Raw genomic sequence first — 7,092 nt, 5'->3', positions numbered from 1 at the left:
GTTCTGATGCTGCAGTCGCAAATACAACTGTTTTCTAAGAATGAATATAAGCGAATTTCCATCCCAGGGGTGGGTGTGTGTGTAAGAGAGAAGCTACACATTACACTACAAATGTATAATGTATGAGATAGTTCTAGACATTTGTCTTTCACATGGTGGCACTCTAACCTCTCCTGAAAAGTCTTACAAAAAGTTTCTCTCTCAAGTAGAAAGAGGGGAAAGAGCTGACTACTCTACAGATTTCATAAACACTATGTAAAGATCTGAACAGCATGAAATTTGGCCATTTACTGAAACAAGCATTGTTGACGCAGGTGTGCATTTAGAGGTGTAAAAGCAGGAAGGTTATTTTGGTCACTTCATTTAATTAAACTCAACTGTCAGTGGCTTCTTGCTAAATTAATGGATCACCTACCCATAAAGAAACCTCAGGTACTGCACAAATAGGTGTTCAAAACTCAAATGTCTCCTTTTCCTCAGAGTCATTACTTACCAGATTTTACCTAGTGCTAAAGGAGGTTGTGTTTTTAAAGGGCAAATGTGAGATCAAGATCTTAAATCACTGAAGAGTCTACATTGCATTTAATGCTGGCTAGTGCTTCAACTAAATTCCTGCTCATATTCTACCAACGTGTATGTTTTTAATTAGATAAATTATTGTTCATTGTAGCTGGAAGTCACCAGTGCCTCACTATTTTCCACTTCAAAAGGTAATTGCAGCTCAGTTGTAAGTGAAATAACTTGTATCTACACATAGGACAGTTTCTGTTCTGTTATATTCTCAGATAATTTAATTTAATGGCATAGTGAAAGCACAGGCGGAGATTGGCACATTGCTTTTCCGACATTTTGGGGTTCCATTTAGAATGAAAGGTAGTACCACATACATGTAAAAAAGAGCCATGCTGTTTTTATAAATTACTTTAAATTCCATTGGGGAATCAACCCAGGAAAGATTCTCCTGCAGGATTTTATGAGGGCAATAGCAAGTCAAAATCTTTTATCTGTAGTAATCAATTTTTATTCAAGGAAAAATGCTGTATTTTCATAAAATTGAATCTGAAAATGGAACAGACTGATATGTTGAGTCAACTTATAATTGCAGCAATAGTATTTCATGATAGTCAGGTATGTAGTTTCAAATTTTTAGAACCTTCCAGGTGTGATTTCCATGATTTCAGTTACGTTTACTGGAAGTGATGCTTTTCTTAACACCAGGAGTAAATTGGGACTAACTCCCTTGTAACTCCCTTTTAGCTGCATTAAAAACAATTGGTTAGGTATATTTATTGCAAGTACAAAAGTCAAAACTGTAGGGAGCTCACTTATAAACTGACATAACATCTAATTTTAGTTTGATTGTTATAGGTCCATTGAAAGAAAACGAGGTTGACTTAAGATCAGAACTCTACAGTACATGCTAATCAGCAGAATGCTTCAGGTTGCTGCAGCATATATCCTCTTTCAAGGATGAACTGTATTGTTATAAATAAGTATTTTGTGTGCATTTCATATAATATATTCCACTTGCATAGTTTAGGCATAATCAGGCATTAATTTAATATTTTACTTTATACAGATTAAGGCTGAATTAAATGAACACAATAGAGTCCGAAAGTCATGTGAGTGATTGATCAAAGCAAAACTTTCTCCAGCAAAATTAAAGGGTTCTCCATAACTATCCTCTTTTCGCCGACTTCATTTATTAAATTCTTTTAATAGGAATGAAGTAAATCATATTGAAAAGGAAAAAAAAATGTTGATAGCCTCTTTAACACTTTTCAAGAGAGAAAGTATTTCTCTTTCATTCTGCTGTCAAAAATGAAAGCATGAGATGCAATTACTAAAGGTCTGAATTTGCATTTTTTCAACAATTCACACAAATGAGTACTGCTATTGTTATGAAGATATTCATCATTATAACCTTCTTTGTCTACAGATCTTCTAATAAAACTCCTGGTCAGCTGTTTGTTAGATACTTCTCTAGTTATCAAACCTTCTCAGAGTGGCTCAAAAAGAGCCTCCAATGGATATTTATAATGTGATATGTTCACATCTGGTGAAATTCACTCCTGCTATACAAACCTTGACTGTTTGTTTGGACTCTGTCCATGGCACTAAATTTGGAGAGCAGAGAGACACAATTGGATTCAACCTCCCGCCCGTGGGAAGACTACAAGTAATGCAGCTAATTTACACATTGAATGCAAGATCCTGGGCTGCATTAGGGATGCTTTACATTGCTCTGTGTTTGCACTTGGAACTGTTCCAAGATAGCTCAGCAAACTACAGAAGGATACTGTTCGCGCAAGGGAATTCTTGGGTGATGTAGAATGGCTGTAGCCACTCTCATCAGACATACAGAAATGCTTCCTGTGCCTGCTTCAGGGGATGTAGCCCAAATGCCCTTTTTATCTCTGCCACTTCCAGCTACCCTAAGTCCTCTTAGCAGTATGTCAATATTTTTTTTAGCATGGATGGTAGAAAAATCGTGTCCAGAGTTTAGTAATTAACATTGTTCTTCTGGTGCCTGGAATACTACACAGCTAAGGGAACAAAAATAGTTTGTCAACTGCCCTAATTTGTTTTCATAGTAGAATTGCATAATTCAGGGAGTAATATTGAATATATATCAAAGTATTCACCCTTTGCAAACATGCTTCAGTGTAAATTAATTGTTATGTAGAAAAATTAAATTTAACGTTTACAGTGCAATTTGCTGCAGAAATGGAGATTCAGTTACAGTCCCAATGATTTACTAAAAACATTTTAAATATAATGTCCAAACATTGCTACATAAATTAAATTAAACATGATGTTATTAAGTGCAACACTTAGTAGCTCATCCTCGTTGATTCATGTGGAAATCACAGAAAAGTTTTGCTTTTCATTATGTATTCATTTGATATTACAGTGGATGCCATATGTGTTTCTATAATGAATACTAAGTAACAGTAGAATTCTTAAGTTTTAATGTACCATTAAAAGACATTAAGAGAACAAACAAACAAAAAAACCCTTCTACAAGGGTAGTTTCAGTTAAGGAATATTAAAGAACCTGTTTAAACCTGCAATACAAAGTAAATTAATAATGAATCAGCAGACAGAATTCAGGAGAAAATACACGATGTTGCAAGTCAGACTGAAAGAATATTTCCACAATAAACAAATGCTTTTTATTTCTAACAGATTTTCAGACTCATCTTTCCAGATAAAAGCCTCATCTTTCCAGTATCAAGCAATGATATATTTTCCGTTTAACTGGTCTTTACAGCCTCAAAATGAAACAAGGCCAGTCAAAACATTTTGAAAGTTTTGAGTTTTGAAGCAGCAGCCAAGTGGTGGAAGGCATGGAGGAGCCAGGGCTGCACTCCCAGCAGCGGCAGTGTGCGCCACCTCCCTCCACTGGGCAGCAAACCGCTAGGCACTGAGCCTGGTGGAGTGAGGTGGAGTACAGTGCCAGTGCTGCACACTGCCTCCCTCCACCAGGCAGCAAGTCACTGGGCGCTGAGTCTGGTGGAGGGGGGGTGCTGCACGCTGCCTCCCTTCAACAGGCTCAGCACCCAGCAGCTCCCAGCCCCGGGGAACTGAGCTGTTGGGGGGAAGCAGAGCACAGCGCCAGGGCTCAGCTCCGCCCCCCTCCATGGGGCTCAGCTCCCAGTGGCAGCAGCCTCCCACCCACACCCCTGGGAGGGCTCTGCCAGACTCCTCCGGCAGTGTGGGAGAAACTTGAAACAGTGTAAAAATAGTGAAACTGTTTCAACAAAATGAAACGGACTAGTGCTTTTGAAACAAAACTAAACTCGAAATGAAACACTGTTCCATCAAAACATCAAAACAGAAGTCGAAACAAAATGGTGCTGTTTCACACAGCCCTAATGACAATCACTTACTGAATAGTACAAGCGAAGAAAAGAATTGTCACCCTCATTAGCAAAATTTTATTTTAAACAAGTACTTAACTGAGGGTAAAATATTTAGTACCTGAAGGGGTTCTATGCCCCAAGCTCTCTAAGATCCTTTTCAGTAGATTGTACTGTCCTGCTAATGTGCCTCATTACTTGTTATTGAAGGACCCTGTCCAATGGGTGAGTTCAAGATGTAAGTCCCTTTAATCTCTGGGCTACTCGCCAAGACTGTCAACATATTTGGTAAGTGTGCCAATTTGGAATGTAGTTTAGACATTTCTCCACTAGGAACTGCATGAAGATCACTGCTTCTTTCATATACTACACCATTAGTTGCTATATTTTGGCGCTAGTTTGGCTAGTGTTCTGAGGGTGGAAATTATGTCCATTCCATTCTATGAGCTGTTCGGTTCCATGTTTTTTCTCCTGAGTTAAGAGAAAAGGAAGAAGAAAACAAGTTTGTACTGCTATAGACATTTTACATGCCATAAAACTTTGTCTTTTTTCACCTTACAGTACTTCGACAAAATACTCAGGATTTAATACCAAACAGATATAATGGTATATTAGTAAGAATTCAGTGTTTTTATAAAAAAATATTCTATACTACCTTTGTTTATATGCAAAGAAGAAATATAATAAATTATAACTAAAGGACATGAAATACATGAACAGTGTAAAAGAATGCCATAATATAGTATTCTTAATTTTTTTAATTTAAGAGTTCACTTGCTAATTCATGTAATGATTTAATTTGCAAAAACACATGATTTAGGAAGGTACTATTAAGCTGAAGGTGTACTACTTAAAAAAGAAAAATGACTTTTAAAAGCCATTTTTATTAATGTAAAGCATTTTGAGTTTTTGTCTTGTATCTTGAAAAAGTCAGCTATCTTCTTTCATGTACAGCTCAAGTATATTCCATAAAATGTACCCCAAAATATCACCTTATTCCCACACAAATCAAGTAAGTTATGCACAAAACCAGAGTTCTCCTACTGCACTAGAAATCTTGTGTTGCTACCAGATGCAACTGGTTATCCTGAAAGCAGCCCTTTTTTAAAATTCTACCAGGAAAAAAAAATAACTTTACAGCCACAGCAACTCTCAAACATTTTTTTGTTTACAATGCAAAATATATTTACATCTCAGTGAGAATCTGCAAGTATGATAATAAGTCAATATAGATTGCTTTAAAAGGCTTATTTTATCAGCCTTACATTTTGCTCTATAGGAGTGAAAGTAAAGTACACTTGTGTGTCTTACTTCAGACAATATAAAGCAAACATAGCTACAGCATGAGCTTCAGAAGATAAAGCCTCCAAAGCCTGCCTGCAAACTCAAGTGACAGCAAATGTGAAGCAATGTAAAATTTACATTTCCGTTTATTATTTTGCCCCACTTTGTTGAAACATTTAAGACTGATACACATGGGAAAACTAAAGTTCCCACACAGCCACCCACACATCCACACAGAAAAATCACTGAATAATAAATACTAGAATAATAAACTACTAAAAATTAACCAAAAACAGTATGGTTTACATTCTTCAAATTTGATAACCACCCAAAAACTTCCTACCTGAAAGAAGTTAAGTTGTAAAATATCAATAATCAATTTTAATGGAGCCAAACCATAAAGAGCAAATAATTTTAAATGATTGGTCAGAACTTCTGTTAATTCTCAATGGCACTATCCAGCAGGTGTTTGTGCTTTTTAACCTTCTGTAAGAGTTATTTATTGCTCAACCCTTTAAAACTAGGTGAGGAATTAACAGAGTTGGAATTTTGTTGACCTGAAAACAGAACTTGATCATTCCTATCCAATATCCACTATTAACAGGTTTCCCCAGTTTTCTGTGGAACTAAAAGGAGTCATTGATGGAGGAAGGAACTTGCAGAAGTGAAGACAGCAGCAAGAAGAGATGTACAGGTACTCCTCACTTAACGACCTACCTGTTTAATGACCGCGCAGACTTATGACCAGCTCTCCGAGCAGTCGGTATTGTACGAAACATATTGTGGAAACGGCAGCGCGGTGTCTCAAGCCAAGGCACGCAGTATCAAGGGGCAGCTCCTCGCTTATCGACCAATTCGCTTAATGACCTAGTCGCAGGAACGGAACTCGGTCGTTAAGTGAGGAGTGCCTGTACTCATGAAGTCAATGTCTCAAGGAAATCTGAGGGAGGCAACTAGACAAACAGGTAGAGGAATGACAGTATTTTAGTTACCATAGTTATACACAGACACACACACCCTTTTTCCCCAGAATCAGCTCCGCAAAATTGTCCCAAGCAGGAAAGCTGATTTTCTGTCAGGAATAGAAACACCCTGTTTTTATTCCTGCTCCATTCAGCAGCAGCAGTGGCATTTCCATTTAGGCAGGGAGTTAATCCACTTTCTGGCTCATCAGTCATCACAGATGTTAACAACATGCCTCTTTTTTTTTTTTCTAAAGGTCTGGATGCTCCACTAATCAAGTTAACCTTTCTTCAGGCAACTTTGCTGTCTGCTAGCTGCTCCTGTCTCTCTCATTTTACTTCACAGCCCTGTAGACTCTTTTTATCTTTTTTCAAAATCACAGATCCACCCATGGAAACCAGTTTTCAGAAGCATTTAGGGTTTCAGCTTTTGATTAAGCAGGAAAGGGAGGGTAAAAGCAGTTGAATATCCGGTTCTGGTTCTGGTCTATGGAACTAAAACTCTATACTGATTTCTTTCATTCTTTCTTCCCAGAATAGGTGTGTCTTTATTTGGGGGTGTATAGTATACAAGAAAATTCAGAAATTTGCAGAGCAAATATCTTGTAGCAGTTTACTGGAAATCTTAGTAACCATTATTCTTATTATCATTAGCACAACTAGAGTGGGGCAAGTGAACTATTGGCCTCAAGAACCAGTTTAGTTGGGACCCCAGCTGCATCTCTCAGTGCACTACTCTTCTATGCTCTGGCATCTCCCCTTCCATCCCTGCTCTCCAGGTGCCAAAGTAATTATGCCTCTGCTCATTGTCGAGAGTGGGATGAGTAGAGAGAAAGAGACAAAGAAGTAGAAGTGAGTTACACCAGAAGCTGAAATGAGAGTGTCGTTGGCTGTCCCTTATGATAAAAGGCAGGAAGTAAAAAAAAAAAGTTTTCTGTTATGAAGTCTTAAGGCTTTTTTTCTAGTCAGAGAATGATCACTTC

The 7,092-nt window shown here is 37.6% G+C and overlaps 1 long non-coding RNA gene across 1 annotated transcript; it reads right to left on the bottom strand.

Annotated features, from left to right (window-relative positions):
• Nucleotides 1-890: 890 nt before the first annotated feature.
• On the bottom strand, nucleotides 891-5,596 carry LOC109281334 (uncharacterized). The gene is made up of 2 exons (XR_002087946.2): nucleotides 5,491-5,596; nucleotides 891-4,334 (listed from the first exon to the last, which is right to left on the bottom strand). It is a non-coding gene; the product is annotated as an uncharacterized LOC109281334 (long non-coding RNA).
• Nucleotides 5,597-7,092: the final 1,496 nt, after the last annotated feature.

Source organism: Alligator mississippiensis, chromosome 4, assembly GCF_030867095.1.
Source record: "Alligator mississippiensis isolate rAllMis1 chromosome 4, rAllMis1, whole genome shotgun sequence".
Classification (NCBI taxonomy): Eukaryota; Metazoa; Chordata; order Crocodylia; family Alligatoridae; genus Alligator; species Alligator mississippiensis.
This window is presented reverse-complemented; position numbering and strand designations above follow the sequence as displayed.